The following is an 18,814-nucleotide window of genomic DNA, read 5'->3' as shown; positions in this document are numbered from 1 at the left end:
TGCTTATACTGCTAACCGCACCTCTCTGTGTGTCCACTGTTCCATCTACTATTTCCTTCGCCACAGAATTACCACTCGTAATGTATTCGTCAGCTCTTACGGCAATGTTCGTACCTAATTCTGCGGCCTTGCTAACGGCTTCTCTCTGAACAGCTGATCTGCTAGGCTGGGCCGTTGCACTCTGACGCTCCGCTCGCCTGTCAACATGTAGCGCTCTGCGTGGCGAAGCTGAATCATCTGTGCACGCACCTGATGCATGTTTCGAACAACACGTTGCGTCGTTCCACGCCTGTCCGTAAGCTGTCTCATAACTTTACTATTAGTCCGGTAATGTTTCTTAAATCGGGGCCGGTATGTCCTGTCTGCTTCCATTTGGCCTGCAACGTTCGCGGAAATCAGTTTTCCGCGTCATTATTATTTTGTGCGGTGTACCCTCTACCGCGACCTGGATAACCCCCTCTTCCTGTTCCTCTGCCTCTACCTCTCTGTATCATGTTAACGCAAAAACCATCGCTGTCATTCCTTTCGTGATTATTGTGGTTATTCCTGTTACTAAAATTCTGATAATTGGCACAACTTTCGCACCAGTGGTCTTCGTCTTCGACCCTTTCGATAAACGCTTGGGAGCTGTGATGATTGCTTTCCACATATCTCTTCGATTCTTGAAGCTTTTTATATAGCTACCATACGATTTCAGAATCGGATCTTCTCCCTTTTAAATGTGTCAACTTTCGGTACCAATATTCGCAGAAATCTTTCAAAGAATTCCTGCCCCTGTTATCATGAAGTTTGGCCATGATAAACTCGCGCCACAAATGATCCTGTTTTTGATCGGACCAGTATTTTTCCATAAACTTTTGTTTAAACTCTTCGAACGTCATTAGTTCGGTATTCAAGTTAATTCCACAGCGCTTAGCGTCACCTGCTAAGGCGCTAATTAATACGTTTATCTTCTCCTGACCAGACAAGTGTTCAGGAAACATCCTCTCGCAATTTTTGATGAAATCCAACGGATGCCATCCGTTATGTTTCTTCGCGGGATCGTAGCGCTCCTCACCTTCCAACAGCTTCGTAAGTGGCATGCCATTATAGACAACACCAGGCCTATCTTTGATTTTACTCTCGAGATCGAAAATTTTGCCTTGAATTTTCGATGTATTTTGTTCACACTTTTGTACACATCCGGTAACTTTTTCGCCTAAATCTCTTCCAGTGTCTGAAACTGCCTTTTTCAACTGTGATATTCCATGTTGACATTCGTTTATGATCTCAGTTTTAAGACCGAAAAATTTTTCGTCTACTTTTGTTTCAACTAGAGGCTCTACTTTCTCTTGGATGTTGAGAATTTCAACATCAAACCTACTGTTAATGTCGTCAATTTCCCCCTGCATAGTATTCATATTTTTATTAATTGTGTCAATTTCAGACTTCATAGTATTTACTGCAGAACTTAAATTACCCACTTTTTGTTCTACCTGTTCTATTTGTTTACTAATTTTAATTCCTTGCTCTTCGACCTGTGCTTTAAGCTGACCAACTTGTGTTTTAAGCTGCTCGTCGACGTGTGTTTTAAGCTGACTAACCTGATTACTGACTTGTCTTTGAAGCTGATCATTCTGTCCTGAAATTTGTTTGGTTAATCGTTCAAATAAGTCGTTCATGCTTAAATTTTTACACTGTCTTGTTCTACGGAATCGGTACGTTCCGATCCTACTTCAAAATTTTCTTTCGCTTCTTTCTTTATCTGTGGTAAATCAAACATGTCAGTGGATTCGTTCACATACCCACTATCATCTACAAAGTCATCCTCTACTTCCTGTTTTATTCCTTGATGTGTTCGAGGTGATCTCGACATTTCAATCTGTTTGTTAACATGTTCGTGGTATTATACAGGGTTATTACAAATGATTGAAGCGATTTCACAGCTCTACAATAACTTTATTATTTGAGATATTTTCACAATGCTTTGCAGACACATACAAAAACTCAAAAAGTTTTTTTAGGCATTCACAAATGTTCCATATGTGCCCCTTTAGTGATTCGGCAGACATCAAGCCGATAATCAAGTTCCTCCCACACTCGGCCCAGCATGTCCCCATCAATGAGTTCGAAAGCATCGTTGATGCGAGCTCGCAGTTCTGGCACGTTTCTTCGTAGAGGAGGTTCGAACACTGAATCTTTCACATAACCCCACAGAAAGAAATCGCATGGGATTAAGTCGGGAGAGCGTGGAGGCCATGACATGAATTGCTGATCATGATCTCCACCACGACCGATCCATCGGTTTTCCAATCTCCTGTTTAAGAAATGCCGAACATCATGATGGAAGTGCGGTGGAGCACCTTCCTGTTGAAAGATGAAGTCGGCGCTGTCGGTCTCCAGTTGTGGCATGAGCCAATTTTCCAGCATGTCCAGATACACGCATGAAACTTGCCCGCATGCGTTCAACTGTTTCCTCGCTCACTGCAGGCCGACCCATTGATTTCCCCTTACAGAGGCATCCAGAAGCTTTAAACTGCGCATACCATCGCCGAATGGAGTTATCAGTTGGTGGATCTTTGTTGAACTTCGTTCTGAAGTGTCGTTGCACTGTTATGACTGACTGATGTGAGTGCATTTCAAGAACGACATACGCTTTCTCGGCTCCTGTCGCCATTTTGTCTCACTGCGCTCTCGAGCGCTCTGGCGGCAGAAACCTGAAGTGCGGCATCAGCCGAACAAAACTTTATGAGTTTATCTACGTATCTGTAGTGTGTCGTGACCATATGTAAATGAATGGAGCTACAGTGAATTTATGAAATCGCTTCAATCATTTGTAATAGCCCTGTATGTACGACAATTGTCTTCCGCTGACGCCATCTGTTATCTGGCCGCGTAAACTCCTGTCATTGCCAGGCGCACCTTCCATTACGCTTGGCACATCTACTGTCTGTACGTTCTTGTCCATACTGAACGCAAATTACACCTCACTACCGTACTTGACGTTCACTGCTATTTACTTCACTGAATATTATAGCAATTCGTGCCACTGAACATCCACTGTTCTGTATTCACGTTAATTTGTGACCGACAACAACTGGATGTCCTGTCACCGGGAAGCCACTTGTAATGTGAGCGTGGGGCACACAATACTCGTTAAAGCCTGTACTATGGTAAGTGGACGGGGTTCACCTTATGAGAAAGGATTTTCGTATAGATATCGACCGCGTGTACCTGAATGGTGGCAAATTAGACTTACACCCACTCTGTAATAACAATGATCCGTCAAGCAGGTTCGAAATGCAATTAAACGTCAGGATGGACCAAAAGCAACACTGAAGATGCTACCAATTTGAGAATAATACGGTCGTCAGCCTAATTAGGCATTAACTGAGTTTCTTCCCTGTACAAGTTGGTATATATTCATGCAAAACAACAAGTAGTAACACTGCATAGTATAGTAGAGTTTTGGAACCAGAAAATCTATTGAACTGATAGTTTCACGTTCTGTACCAATATTGAAATAACCATGAATACATAACACTACACTGTAATGTATACTACAAAACTTTATACTGTCTATTAATCTGATTAAAATCGGGCATAGGTTACCCTAGAAATATCACTTTCGTGCCACACACAAAATGTCAATTTTGATAAAGATAAAACACTGATAAATTTTGACTTTTATATTGACTTTAAGTTTTGCTGGTCAAACCAGTTTAGAACACTTCAGAATTCAACTGAATAAAAAGGTGGGGGGGGGGGGGGGGACCCTGAAACTGTTACCATCACTGTATTAAAAAAATTGATTACTGAATTTATTATGCTTTCAAGATTTCCAGTATATGAGTTACTACTCTTTTCATCTTATTTACTGCTCATTTAAATACCTTTATATCTGTCTCGAAATAATTAAACTTCATTACTATATCAATATTAAAGTTATCTTTCAACGTCGTTAGACCTTCATTATTAATTTACTGGTTCATTAACAAAACACTTCTTTAAACACCATTCTAACATAGCTAGGACTGCAAATAATTATTATGAACACAACATTTAATTTTTCATTTCGGGACACTCGGATTGCACAACATTTGGAAAGGACCCTGTCTAGGTTAGTTGTGAGGATAATTAAATGATGGGAAAGTTCTCGTAAAATTTAGGTTATTATTGCACAGTTCACTCTCTGATCCATACGAATACAGTACTAAAAGTTTCAACCTGTTTGTATCGATGCGGCGCTTGGCGGGTGGCAAGGTGGCGAGGCACAGAGCACACATACAACCACAGCTATGGCTCTTGATGTATCGGCACTTTAATTCTTCTTAGCGTCGCAATACTTTTCCATTTAGTGCCTATGGACTTTTGCCATGCTGTGTGGGATTTGGAACGGCATACCCGAGGCTCAGTGAAACTACGTCTTCCAGGAGAGCCTCCTCACTCCAGAAGGTGTTGCTCAAACCAGTGCCAGACTCCAACTACTACTGAGCCCGTTGTGCCGTGCGGTGCCCGCGCGCATTTTCCCGCGCTCGCCTGCCATCCACCTTTTACCGCTCCCTTACAGACAGGGTATTCACCCGAGGTTTTGCATTCTACATATCATAACACATTGCCTACGTATGGACCAGACGCACGGTTACAATTTTAAACATCTTACAACAGTTTCAACATTTGTTACATTTCAATTCTATTCCAATATTACTTGACATTTGACATAAACATTAATCTTCAGATTGAAGCTTATTTACAGTTTTCTTAACATAATGACATGAAACAAAAAGGAATGAAATCAGAACATCAATTACACAAGTTTATAGAAAAATCATAAGAAAAAAAATTACTTATATGTACAATATTACAAAGTCGTGTTGTTACAATGTCACCGGGCCACAACTGTTCATGACTGGTTTGAAGAATGTTCTGGACAACTCGAGCGAATCATTTGGCCACCCAATCGCCCGACATGGCTCCCATCAAAGATTTATGAGTCATAATCGAGAGGTCAGTTCCTGCACAATATCTACATGTACATCTACATCTACTTACATACTCCGCAATACACCATACGGTGCGTGGCGGAGTGTACCTCGTACCACAACTAGCATCTTCTCTCCCTGTTCCACTCCCAACCAGATCGAGCGAAAAATGACTGCCTATATGCCTCTGTACGAGCCCTAAACTCTCTTATCTTATCTTTGTGGTCTTTTCGCGAAATATAAGTTGGCGGCACTAAAACTATACTGCAGTCAGCCTCAAATGCTGGTTCTCTAAATTTCCTCAGTAGCTTCACGAAAAGAACGCTTCTTTTCCTCCAGTTACTCCCACCCGAGTTCCTGAAGCATTTCCGTAACACTCGCGTGATGATCAAACCTACCAGTAACAAACCTAGCAGCCCGCCTCTGAATTGCTTCTATGTCCTCCCTCAATCCGACCTGATAGGGATCCCAAACGCTCGAGCAGTACTCAAGAATCGGTCATATTAGTGTTTTATGAGCGGTCTCCTTTACAGATGAACCACATCTTCCCAAAATTCTACCAGAGAACCGATGACGACTATCCGCCTTCCCCACAACTGCCATTGCATGCTTTTCCCACTTCATATCGCTCTGCAATGTTACGCCCAAATATTTAATCGACGTGACTGTGTCAAGTGCTACACACTACCAATGGAGTATTCAAACATTACGGGATTCTTTTTCCTATTCATCTGTATTAATTTACATTTATCTATATTTAGAGTTTGCTGCCATTCTTTACACCAATCACAAATCCTGTCCAAGTCATCTTGTATCCTTCTACAGTCACTCAACGACGAGACCTTCCCGTACACCACATCATCATCAGCAAACAGCTGCACATTGCTATCCACCCTATCCAAAAGATCATTTATGTAGATAGAAAACAACTACCACACTTCCCTGGGGCACTCCAGATGATACCCTCACCTCCGATGAACACTCACCATCCTGCACCGGCGAGACATTCACAGTTATGGACGGCTATAGAGGCACGTGGCTCCAACGACTTGTTGAGTTCATGCCACTACGTCAGGCAAAAGGTGGCCCGACACCATATTTGGAGGTCTCCCATGACTTTTGTCACCTCAGTGCATAGTTATTTTCCTACTGACATACCTGCAGTCCTGTTTGTTGATGTTGGTGTTGTGTTCTTCAGGCCGACGACTGGTTTGATGCAGCTCTTCATGCTGCTCTATCCCGTGCAAACTTCTTTATCTCTGAATAACTACCGTAACCTGCATCTATTTGAACCTCCTCACTGTGTTCATGCCTTAGTCTCCCTCTATAATTTTAGCTCCCACAAACAGCAGAGCTCATCTACTACTTTTAATGTTTCATTTGCTAATCTAATTTCATCAGCATCACCCAGTTAATACGACTATATTCCATTGCCATTTTTTTACCGTAGTTGACATTCGTCTCCTAAAATCTTTTCAAGCCACTATCCATTCCACTCAACTGTCTCGCTCCCTTCTCAACCACAGTTTCCTTTTCATACACATCAACTCCTACAATTGCAGTCTGCTCTCTGTACAAGTTGCAAATAACCTTCCACTCCCTCTATTTTATCTCTGCTACTTTCAGAGTTTCAAAGCGTGTATTTCGATTAATATGTTCAAAAATTTTCTCTGAAGATATAAATGCTATATATGTTGGTTTGACTTTCTTTAAAGTGTCTTCCAATATAAAGTATCTAATCAAAAGTATGATGACACCCCTATGTAATGCAGAAATGACCTCTAGAAGTTACGAGAGGTGGACCGCCAGTATAAATCTCGTGTTATCAGTAGAGATGCACTAACATCAGAATGTGTCGATCAGTAGAGGACAGTGACTTCGAATGTGGACCACGTCACCTAAGTTAAAAATCCACCAGGAAAATTTCAACCTAAGTTGCCCAAGTCGCCTGTTGGTGATGTGATACTGAAGTGGAAACGCGAAGGAATAATCACTGTAAACCAAGACCAGGGAGACTTTATGTACCGACGGAGAGAGATCATCTTGCATTGAGAGAGTGGTTGTAAGACATAGCATGGAATAAGCGGAAGGAATCACTCATGCTACCAACAGTCCAACTACCACAGTACTGTGGGCAGGGAGTTAAAAGGAATGGGGTCCAGTGGTCGAGTATCTCCTCATGAGCCACATGTTTGTGAAGTCACTGTTAAACGAATCTTGAGGTGGTAATTGGGAAATTTGTGGTAAGATATTATGGGACCTAACTGCTGAGGTCATCGGTCCCTCAGCTTACGCACTTCCCAATCTAAAGGTAACTTACGCTAAGGACAACACACACACCTGTGCCCGAGAGAGGACTCGAATCTCCAGGGAGGGGGGGGGGGGGGGGGGGGGGGGAGCCGCGCGGACCGTGCCCAGACCTCTCGGCCACCCCGCGCGGCCTTGAGATGGTGTTAAAGCGACGCTAGTGAACAGTGGATGATGGAAAACGAGTGATTCGGAGTGATCAATAACGCTATGCCTTGTAGCGGTCCATGTTTAGGTTTGGCGAATGTCTGGAAACGTTGCCTGTAATCATGTGTAACATGTACAAAATGTAGTAATCTCACAAAAACGTGGGACAAACTGTACTTACTTTGCTTCATTTCGTGTCCTCAAATCCACATATTGATCTGTCCGTGTGAAAAATGCTGTATATTTGGAAAGGTGCTGCGCCTTAATCTCCTTTCTTTGGCCATAAACATTCGAGACCGAGCACCTTGTGTGATGGTATGCGATGCCGTTCCGTGTTTGGCAGGATCACCTTTGGCTCTCATAGCCGATAGTTTGGACCTCAGCCGTTACATTTCTGACTTCTTAGGATCTGTGGCTGTGCCCTATCTTCGAGGTCTACGTTACAAGATACGTAAGATCACAAGTTTAAGGATAGCAGCTAACCAGTGAAATGGCTGACAGTTTCGAAATAAACAGTAAAAAGTGAAATGATAATTAAGAGGGATGTTTAGTAAGTAATGCAACATATTTATTTCCGAGAGCAGGTTGGTTTTATTCAGGATTCCAATACACAATATCATTCCCTACTATTTTGGCTACAAACCCCGCTATTTCCTTAACATAATCTCCGTTCAATATGGCGGGCTTACACCACCTTTCTGGGAGTGCCCGTGCGCCTACCTTGTACCATTCTACTGTTCGACGTTTCCCAGGACCCGGACCTCCGGCTGGTGAACCCATCTTCCAACATAGAACACATCTTCGGACGTAATGCGTGGTTGGTCCACGTGCGAGCCCAATCCAGATGTGACTGTGGTGGATCCGTCTCAGAAAATCGCTCTGGATATATAAAGCGCGGCAGATCCACACTCGAACGCTAACTTTCATGTGGTATATCGTGGATCTGCATCCCAACATCGCTCGGTATATAACGCGCGTCGGATACACAATCGAATGCTAACTCGGGTCTACTGTGGGTCCTGGGAGCCTCCACGGCACATGCACAGACACAGACATGCAGAAAACAGAGCAAAGGCACTGCAAATGTAGAATATGTGGGTGGAGGCGACTGTATGCAATCGAGTACAGTACTATACTACACCGTCTGATCAGAAAAATAGTGCATTTGCGCTAGGTGTTGGCAGGTGTACTACATTTACAAGCACTTTTAGAACACGGAACGAGACGTGTAGTCATGATCGCATGGATAGAAGTTACATAAAATAGATAAAGTTACGAATAATGACGGAAAATGCATGCAAATTGATGGAAAATACACCTAAAGGTGGAGAAATTGAGGATGTACTTGCGTGTCTTCTGGTTTGTGCAAAACAATTCTTGTACCTGCAAACAAGTATGCGACAGCAAGAGGAAAACAAGAAAACGTTGATGTGGAAGCATAGGGAAACAGGGAAACAGTAATTTTTTTCGTAGAGGCAGTATTCTACTGTATGTCTATTGAGGCAATAGTGATACCGATGAGTTGGCTGCTGCTTTGATGCTTTCCAGGAAAAACAGAGAACCATCTGCCTCTAAACTTACTTTCACCAGCATTAAAGGATGAAGGACAGTGGGTGATCAGTTGAGATGGAGTTGTAACAAGATACGATTTAATGGGAGACTCATGATGCAGGTCATTTGACCATTTTTTTCCGATGTTCTGTTGGGATGCCTCAGTTGTGTTCGACTCGTATACAACCGCGTATTCTGTGTGTGTCTTAGAGCACTGTCTACTTGCGATCGTTAGCAGCAAACCTCTCGGTCATCAGAGGACTTCCGTCTCATTAAATGATGAAATGTGACCATCCTGTTACGTCACATTCCTCTAAACGAACGAAGATTTATGCGATGTACTCCGTTCCCCGGTCGCATTTTGGGTATAAAATTGAGACTTTAGTTTCATAACTAAGAACATTGTAAGTTAGCGATACGTGTTTGTGAAGCACTGCAATCCCCACGTATACATCTGCTTGGCAGATGTCCTCTTTAAAGAGTTAGTGGCGGTATGCCGTGTAATTTCACATGTCAAACGCCTATGCGTTTATCTGTTTCCTTGTAAGAGGTATTCTCCATTACTAACGATCCTTTTATGTAGGACTAATGTGGACATAGTATAGTTCCTTAACCGTGATTTGATGTGAACAGTGGACGCTACACATATCTGGAAAGCTATACTGTGCACGTATCACACAGAGCCGATGTTTTAAGGAAGTAGTTTTCTTCATTTTATGTCCGCAGCTCGTGGTCGTGCGGTAGCGTTCCCGGGTTCGATTCCCGTCGGGGTCCGGAATTTTCTCTGCCTCGTGATGACTGGGTTTGTGTGATGTCCTTAGTTTAGTTAGGTTTAATTAGTTCTAAGTTCTAGGGGACTGATGACCATAGCTGTGTAAGTCCCATGGTGCTCAGAGCTATCTTTTTTTCATTTTACACTTTGTTACCATAGTTTATCGATGAGACACTTGCAAGAAGGATGTATGTCATGCGCTGGAAATATATTCCTTACATAGGAATATTGATAGCGCTGTATTCCATACAACTGGTAAGTTGCAAACTGAAGCGATCGAATATTATATCCTGTTTTAAGTGCAGAATCGTGTAGCCTTAGGAGTGTGTGTGTTTATGTTGTCCCTTACCAATACCTTCCCGGTACTGTTCCCAGACACTAGGACAATACTTTAGAATTGATAGCGTAGTTCATTTACATAAAAATGCTTCGAACTCCATCCGCCTGGAGCTCCATCATGCATAAAAACCACCCGTTTCTTGTTCTTCTTAACCGTCTGCTATTACATCACAACACTTTCAAATATACTTCTATACACCGATGAGTGGTGCTAACCTCCTCGACATGCGCGCATCTGTAGAAATCTTGTGCACTCGCATAGGTGCGGAACACCAGTTACAGACTTGGCGTGCTCCATTCATTCATGAGACGTGGAATGTAGTGGTGTACTTCTTGTCATCTGCAAACTAAACAGGTAACAGTGCTGCAAGGTGGGTTGATGAAAGACAGTGCAAGGGGGTCTTTCAGTCTCTAACTTTATCCTAAGAACCCGAGAACGTGTCTCCCATCGGCATAGAGAAAGATCGTAAATTGCATACTACGCTCGAGGTGCTAGAAGTATGTAGATCACTGTCTGATAGACTTTGATGATGTATATGATGGAGAATTAACATTGAATGGACGTACTGCACAGTCATCTATCTACATTCGCAATGGTACTCTCAAGTAGAGGAGGGGGCGGTTTAGCGATGATACTGAAACTGGGAAGCATGCTGTCGCATCATTGGTCGGTGCTGAAATTACTGTAAAATTGCTAACACTGTTTGCTCTATCAACTGTGATGCTTATTATTACATTACATCAATGGTGTATTTTTCATGCCATCTGTCCACTGGTACGCTGTTGGTTACCACATAATGATTGACTGACATCGCTTTTTGAGATGGAAAAAGAGCTTTGTTGGAGGAGCAAAATTTTCTGGGGATGGCTAGCACCAAAATAGTCATCGCGTACATGAATGCAATATGTGGATTCAATCGAAACGGAACACAGTCATCAGCTATCCCATCACTGTGACAGATGAGTTTGAATGCAGAGGTCGTTAATCACTTTCGAAGAGCTGTTTGGAAACGTTCCACAAAGCCGCCAATCTCATCCATTTTCCTTACGTTGTAACTGTCTTTTATTTAAAATCATCCAGTGTGTGTGTGTGTGTGTGTGTGTGTGTGTGTGTGTGTGTGTTATGGTAGCAGCAGCAGCAACAAAATGATTTACACCGTGGGACGTCTAGTTTTCTGTGAGACGCAATGGATCAGAACGTGTTAATGTCAGTTTAGGACCTGACACAGACCTCGAAGTTGTGGTGGAAAAAACAAAATGTATGGCAGTGCACAAAGCGTGTTACAGCAGAAAAAAAGAATGTTTCAAGCAATGACAGAGGGTCACAGAGAGCATCTCTTGCGACTTATACTACGATTTGTGGGACACGGCCATCCTCCTACAATACAGGCGATGAAACTTTACACTGGTCTGTACACTTAATAGGATCGCCAAATGTGCTCGATGCTGGCACACAGATCGTATTTGTTTTTATATATGTGGGGGGAGAGAGATGCAATAAATATCTTATCGAATTCTTTGTCAGATGAAGTTAGTGGAGCTTTTGTAATTCGTAATTTGTCTTTGTTGGATGGTACAGAAAAACGATGGTATCATGTTGGGGTGATAGACGTGAAAGATCCCTGAGGGACATGGTTCTGTTTCGCACTGCAGTACCTGTAGGTTGTTTGGAGATGCACCAAAATGCAGTAGCAAAATCCTCGTAGTTTTGCCATTTCCTGTACTGTCTTTTATCCTACCTCGTGTTGCAGGAGAGGGCTACGTTTGGCGACGACCTTACACGTCGTTCATGGTTGGCGGAGCTACAACATGTTTCCATTTCCATCGTTAGTCCTGTCGCACTAACTCAGCTTAGCCTGTTTCTACACAGACTGCAGAATGTAGTAAATATAGCTTGTTCGGACTTCTACTCAGTTCCGACTTAAATTGGAACGATCACGTGTGCAAAGCCGCAAGGATGGTAGTGAAGAATCTGAGTGGCAGTTGCAAGATATATAGGGACTACCTAAAACCGAGTTGGAATTTTACTGTAACAGATAGGCGGGAAAAAGGTGGCTCGTTTCGAGATATGAGAGTGCCAGACATATGATTAACTAGTGGCTGTAATCGTTAAAAGACTTCTCCATAGGATCCAACGCAGGTGTGTGGTTGAATGGAAAGACTTTATTCCAAATCGCAGACAGCATTTCTACTGGACAGCGTGGCACTAGCGATCTTAAAAGGCTGTGTACTTCTCTGACGACCTCAATCAGCACACCATCAGCTGTTTGTGATCATTCTCAATCAACCATCGCCTATAACCAAGTTTACATATCACAGAACCTCTGACGTGGCATCGAGACAGAATACTGGAGGAATATTTAGGGGCAGCATGAGGCAGCTGCAAATACCGGCCGGCCAGGCTGGCCGAGCGGTTCTAGGCGCTTCAGTCTGGAATCCTGCCTTGGGCATGGATGTGTCTGATGTCCTTAGGTTAGTTAGGTTTCAGTGGTTATAGGGGACTGATGACCTCAGAGGTTAAGTCTCATAGTGCTCAGAGACATTTGAACCATTTTTTTTTCAAATACCGGCTTCTGACCATATTTTCTTAGCCCAATCACTTTCTTAATTTGGTGATTTTATGACAAGCTTGTATCGTTGGCGACGTGTAACCGCAGTTTCGGTCTGTTAATACACACTCCAGTGATCACCGTCTCTATTCGTGGTCGCGGTATTTGTGTGGGAAAACCACTTCATTCGGAGGTAATGCCATACCACGAATTATAAGGCTTCTGTAGTTGTTAACATGGACATCTTTAGTGGTACTTGTGAGCAACTGTAGAACAAATACCGCTTGTGACAGTAACATATTCGGTGCGATCGCATTTCTAACATCTGGCGGCTTGTAAGATGATATTAAGTCTCTCTTTCTAATACACTGTGGTGCCACTCGCAAGAAAAACTCATGAGACATGTCGACCCATCACCGATTTTTGCTCAGTATTTTTTCGAATTGCCAGAAATCTGTTATTGGCGGAGTATTATACTTAACAGTAGGGGATGTGTGATAGGTTTGCCTTGAGCGTCATGTTTATAAAGTGTTCTGATATGTACAAATAAAATGATTATGTCCTGTCGTAAGGGAAGATATGGATTTGACATGGAATACGGCGATAGCCACAAAGCGAATAAAGTATGTCAAGTCATAAGAATGGTACAGATATTTCTATTTCCGGAGCCACAGTTGTCAGCAGGGAATGTCGTCCAATTGTGAACCGCAATTGTAATATTTAATTGTAAGTATAGCTATCAAACATGTATGTGGCCTGTTTCCTAGGACGATTCTGTCTGGGAGCGCGTGGCACGCAGCGGCAGTGGCCTGTGGCGGGAATGATTCACGTTTCCAGCTAACAGCAAGAGCTGTCCGAATGGAAAGGCCTGTTTGGGTACAGGAATCTACCTGACCTATCCATGTCGTCCTCTAGACGGCTGAATAGCGAATTAATACTCAGTATGTGTTGGGCAGCCTTCGTAATCGTGTGTGTTCTCCGTGGAAATTTGAGGAGATTCAATATAGATGTGTGTTTGCACTGGACCCTTATTCCCTCCCATGTAAATCGTCCGGTTGACTGCATCTGCACATTTTCTGTCTTTATTTGGTTGAGAGAACGTTGATTGTGGTGTGTGTTGTGTGCATCTACCAGGTGAAAGATGGATGGAAGACACGTTTGCTGGTTCTCTAGACATGAGAAACACCTTAGTTGACTTTGCAAATTATAAGAATGATTTGGAATCTACACTCCTGGAAATTGAAATAAGAACACCGTGAATTCATTGTCCCAGGAAGAGGAAACTTTATTGACACATTCCTGGGGTCAGATACATCACATGATCACACTGACAGAACCACAGGCACATAGACACAGGCAACAGAGCATGCACAATGTCGGCACTAGTACAGTGTATATCCACCTTTCGCAGCAATGCAGGCTGCTATTCTCCCATGGAGACGATCGTAGAGATGCTGGATGTAGTCCTGTGGAACGGCTTGCCATGCCATTTCCACCTGGCGCCTCAGTTGGACCAGCGTTCGTGCTGGACGTGCAGACCGCATGAGACGACGCTTCATCCAGTCCCAAATATGCTCAATGGGGGACAGATCCGGAGATCTTGCTGGCCAGGGTAGTTGACTTACACCTTCTAGAGCACGTTGGGTGGCACGGGATACATGCGGACGTGCATTGTCCTGTTGGAACAGCAAGTTCCCTTGCCGGTCTAGGAATGCTAGAACGATGGGTTCGATGGCGGTTTGGATGTACCGTGCACTATTCAGTGTCCCCTCGACGATCACCAGTGGTGTACGGCCAGTGTAGGAGATCGCTCCCCACACCATGATGCCGGGTGTTGGCCCTGTGTGCCTCGGTCGTATGCAGTCCTAATTGTGGCGCTCACCTGCACGGCGCCAAACACGCATACGACCATCACTGGTACCAAGGCAGAAGCGACTCTCATCGCTGAAGACGACACGTCTCCATTCGTCCCTCCATTCACGCCTGTCGCGACACCACTGGAGGCGGGCTGCACGATGTTGGGGCGTGAGCGGAAGACGGCCTAACGGTGTGTGGAACCGTAGCCCAGCTTCATGGAGACGGTTGCGAATGGTCCTCGCCGATACCCCAGGAGCAACAGTGTCCCTAATTTGCTGGGAAGTGGCGGTGCGGTCCCCTACGGCACTGCGTAGGATCCTACGGTCTTGGCGTGCATCCGTGCGTCGCTGCGGTCCGGTCCCAGGTCGACGGGCACGTGCACCTTCCGCCGACCACTGGCGACAACATCGATGTACTGTGGAGACCTCACGCCCCACGTGTTGAGCAATTCGGCGGTACGTCCACCCGGCCTCCCGCATGCCCACTATACGCCCTCGCTCAAAGTCCGTCAACTGCACATACGGTTCACGTCCACGCTGTCGCGGCATGCTACCAGTGTTAAAGACTGCGATGGAGCTCCGTATGCCACGGCAAACTGGCTGACACTGACGGCGGCGGTGCACAAATGCTGCGCAGCTAGCGCCATTCGACGGCCAACACCGCGGTTCCTGGTGTGTCCGCTGTGCCGTGCGTGTGATCATTGCTTGTACAGCCCTCTCGCAGTGTCCGGAGCAAGTATGGTGGGTCTGACACACCGGTGTCAATGTGTTCTTTTTTCCATTTCCAGGAGTGTATTACGTCTCCGATATCGTTATTCGCAAGTGGCAATATAAGTTTCCTCTATTTTTTTCTAGTTTTCTTGTAAAGGTCTTTGCAGCTGAGATAAGTTTCTAGTTACTCAGTGGTTTACAGCACGCTCCACCTTGGTAAAGTTTTGGCTTTATAGAGAAATAATTTCCATTCTATATCTTCGGAGTTAAAGTGTGCAAGCTATCCGTAACATACTCCTAAGTGCTTGATATCGAGAACTATAGCGAAAATGGTATGATATTCTGGCAAATCATGCGAAAATATATTTGTTATTGCAATCCCAGAGTCTGGAGATGGGTGCAGAACGCAAGCAAGCAGGTAGAGGCCAGAAACAGTAACGCCTTTGTGCCGAGGGGAACTGACACAGCCTTTGTACAACAGTTTGGAGAGCGACCTCGGTAAGCTGAGGGCGCTCTGGTCACACGTCGGGCCAGTGTGTACGCAGGGCAGATGACTGTCAGCTGCGATGGATGACAGCCGATCTCACAGGAAATATCTAGCGCTGCGAGGAGTATATACGATGCAGGTGTTTATGCTGTCTGTCTTTGCGGTATATGTACCAGTGTCTGGGGGTCGATAGGTATGTACAGGATGCGGGTGTAGCGATTTTGTATGGCGCAGGATACGAATTGTGTGTTTACCACATCGATATGGTACCTGGAGAACGGTTTCACGCTGAAATATTCAAGCTTGCTTCATCAGCGGCAGAGCAGTGTAAATGAGGAAGTGTCTTTCCGTATTCGACGATCTGTAGACCTCTTTTGCAGGGTTTAACTGTCAGTGCAATATGGCGATCTGTACAAAATAAGTTTTGCTGCTGCAAGTCTCGTCTGCAGAAAAAAATGGCGGACACTGCTCCAACATCGGCAGCAGTAGCAGTTTGGCAGGTAAATTCAGTAAGAGCCAATCAGAATGCTCCATTCATTCACAAGACATCCTTTGTGTTGGGACATAAGAGCCTCTACGGAGAGGTTCGAGCAAGATCGGGGCAAGGTATCTATGGAAAGTTCTGAGAGTGACGTAATGTTCAAGTGCTCAAAGACAAGTTGAAGCAGACCATCCATCTCTGGCGGGATGCTGCTCTCATTCACCACTGTGGTGTTAGGACATCTCCAGACCAACAGCTGTAGGACATCGAAAATTCCAGCCATTTTTCTCTTCTGTAGGACAGTGCTTCGAATTCTGTTTGCTTAATTGTTCTGATTTCTCCCATCTGTGCTTAGAGTCAGGATTTCCAGGAAGCATAGCATGGGATGCCTCATTAGGACCATTACAATGAATGCATTCAGTGTTACCCTAGACTATTTTCGTAAAAAGGTCCTGGTAGGGCGAGAATTTGGTTCAAATGGCTCTGAGCACTATGGGACTTAACTGCTGTGGTCATCAGTCCCCTAGAACTTAGAACTACTTAAACCTAACTAACCTAAGGACATCACACACATCCATGCCTGAGGCAGGATTCGAATCTGCGACCGTAGCGGTCGAGCGGTCCCACACTGTAGCGCCTAGAACCGCTCGGCCACTCAGGTCGGCAGGGCGAGAATTTCCATGTAGACAAGCTGAGACATTACAAAAGCTCCTACAACAATAAAAGTGACTGTTAACTATTCCTACGACACTAAGATTTCTTGGCTCTTATTTACATAGACATGTGACGTCAGTGTAACACTAACAACCTTTTAGCTGCGCCTGCGAGGGTGAGCCGCTATGCAAACGCCTCGCTGAGGGTGATCCACTATGTGAACATGCGCTGGACTGCGGATACAAAGGCCATTTGTCTTTGCGCCAGCAACAGTTCCAAGGTAGACATATATTTCTATAGGAACTGATCAGATATGAATGGGATGCCGCTGCCACATGCTTGCGGGACCCGAACTGACACCTGCACATGGTTTGGCAGCTGACGGCTGCGTCTTCACTTTGCGGGGACTGCCAGTGCGTCGCGATTCTTGGCAGCGTGTGCTGTGGCGTTTTGTGCGGTTCAGTGGATAGGGGATGGTGGGCGGTGCATACTTCGCGATCGAAAGATTTTTAACAGTATAATTATGTGTGATGTGTGTTTCATGACGTTATTCCTTGCGCGATCGGAATAAAAAGAAGGGCAATCGATTTAATTACTTCTTAAATGACCTGCATTTTTCCAAACAGTAGAGAATGATGAGCAAGCTAAATCCAACCCCCAAAAACTGAATTTTTTTATAAATAAACAATATACCCTTGAATTTCCCTCCATGAGATCCTTCCTCTCCAATGCAGAGCCGCCAATTTCCAGCTAGAGTAGGCAAGGGGGAGAGGGGGGAGGGGCAGTGGTGGTGGGGGCCCCACGATTTCCTGAAAAATTCTTTAAATAAATAAATAAACTATATTACATACACTTTCTAGAATCCCCTAAATTGTTTAAATAAACAGTATTCCACACATTTTCTAAATTGTTTAAACAATATTCCATACACTACAATCGATTTCCTGACAAATTCTTCAACTACATAAAAAACTATATTCCATACACTGGCATAAATAATTAAACAATATTCCATACATTGTCTAAATTGTTTAAACAACATTCCATACATTGAAATCGAATTCCCTCCAAATGACTGATCAACTGAGTCTTTTCCCCACCAATTTCTGGGAGGGACAGAGGGTGGGGGTTTACCAGAGGAGGAGAGGTTAATTAACTAATCAATTTAATTAAGTAGTCAATTAAATTCATAAGAGTGAGAGGGGCTATTCCAATAATTCAGACCTAGAATTATGGATCAAAACATCAAACATAAATAAATGATATAATAATGAAGAGTTTATTCATTCTTCCTGTAGCAGTGAGGGGGAGGGCGTGAGTTGGAGGTTTCCTGAGTGGTGGAGACGAGGGTGCGGGGGTGGAGGAACAATAGGTTAATGACCTGTCAATAAATAGGAAGGACCCTTTTAGCAAAACAGTAGGTTAAGGACCTGTCAATCAAAGGAGAACGACAGGATAGGACCTGTCAGTCAAAGGAGAATAATACGTTTGCCCCTGAGTGCAAATCTGTCCTTGATGTAGGCAACCCACACTAACAAATCGCAATGGTGCCCCTGTTGCCCTACATATGTACTTGAATTCCATCTGATGAATGGCGTTGGCTGTCGACACAGGTCTGGCCTGAGATATGAATAGTGCCAGTATGTGAGCATTATGATTCAAGTGAGAACAGGTCTCTCCTCGAATTTATACTTAAGATAACTCATTAAAATGCGAAGAGGTATGTACATCCTGATAGATATTAATAATGCAGATAGTAAGTTTAAAACTATTCAGGATAGTGTCAAATGGGAGACAGGACAACCAGTCAGTGTACAAAAAACCATAACAATTAAAGTAAATGACAATGGTGTGACTTATAATGCATAAATGCCGAGTACTTTTAACAATCACTTTCTGGATGTAACAGAAGAAATGGGATTAAATGATTCACTTGAAGCAGCGAGAGAATATACTGAAAACCCCATTCCACACAACTAGAAGTAGCACCAACTTACTT

The sequence above is a fragment of the Schistocerca cancellata genome, chromosome 6, assembly GCF_023864275.1.
Source record: "Schistocerca cancellata isolate TAMUIC-IGC-003103 chromosome 6, iqSchCanc2.1, whole genome shotgun sequence".
Classification (NCBI taxonomy): domain Eukaryota; kingdom Metazoa; phylum Arthropoda; class Insecta; order Orthoptera; family Acrididae; genus Schistocerca; species Schistocerca cancellata.
The sequence above is the reverse complement of the archived record's forward strand: the minus strand, read 5'-3'. Positions refer to the sequence as shown.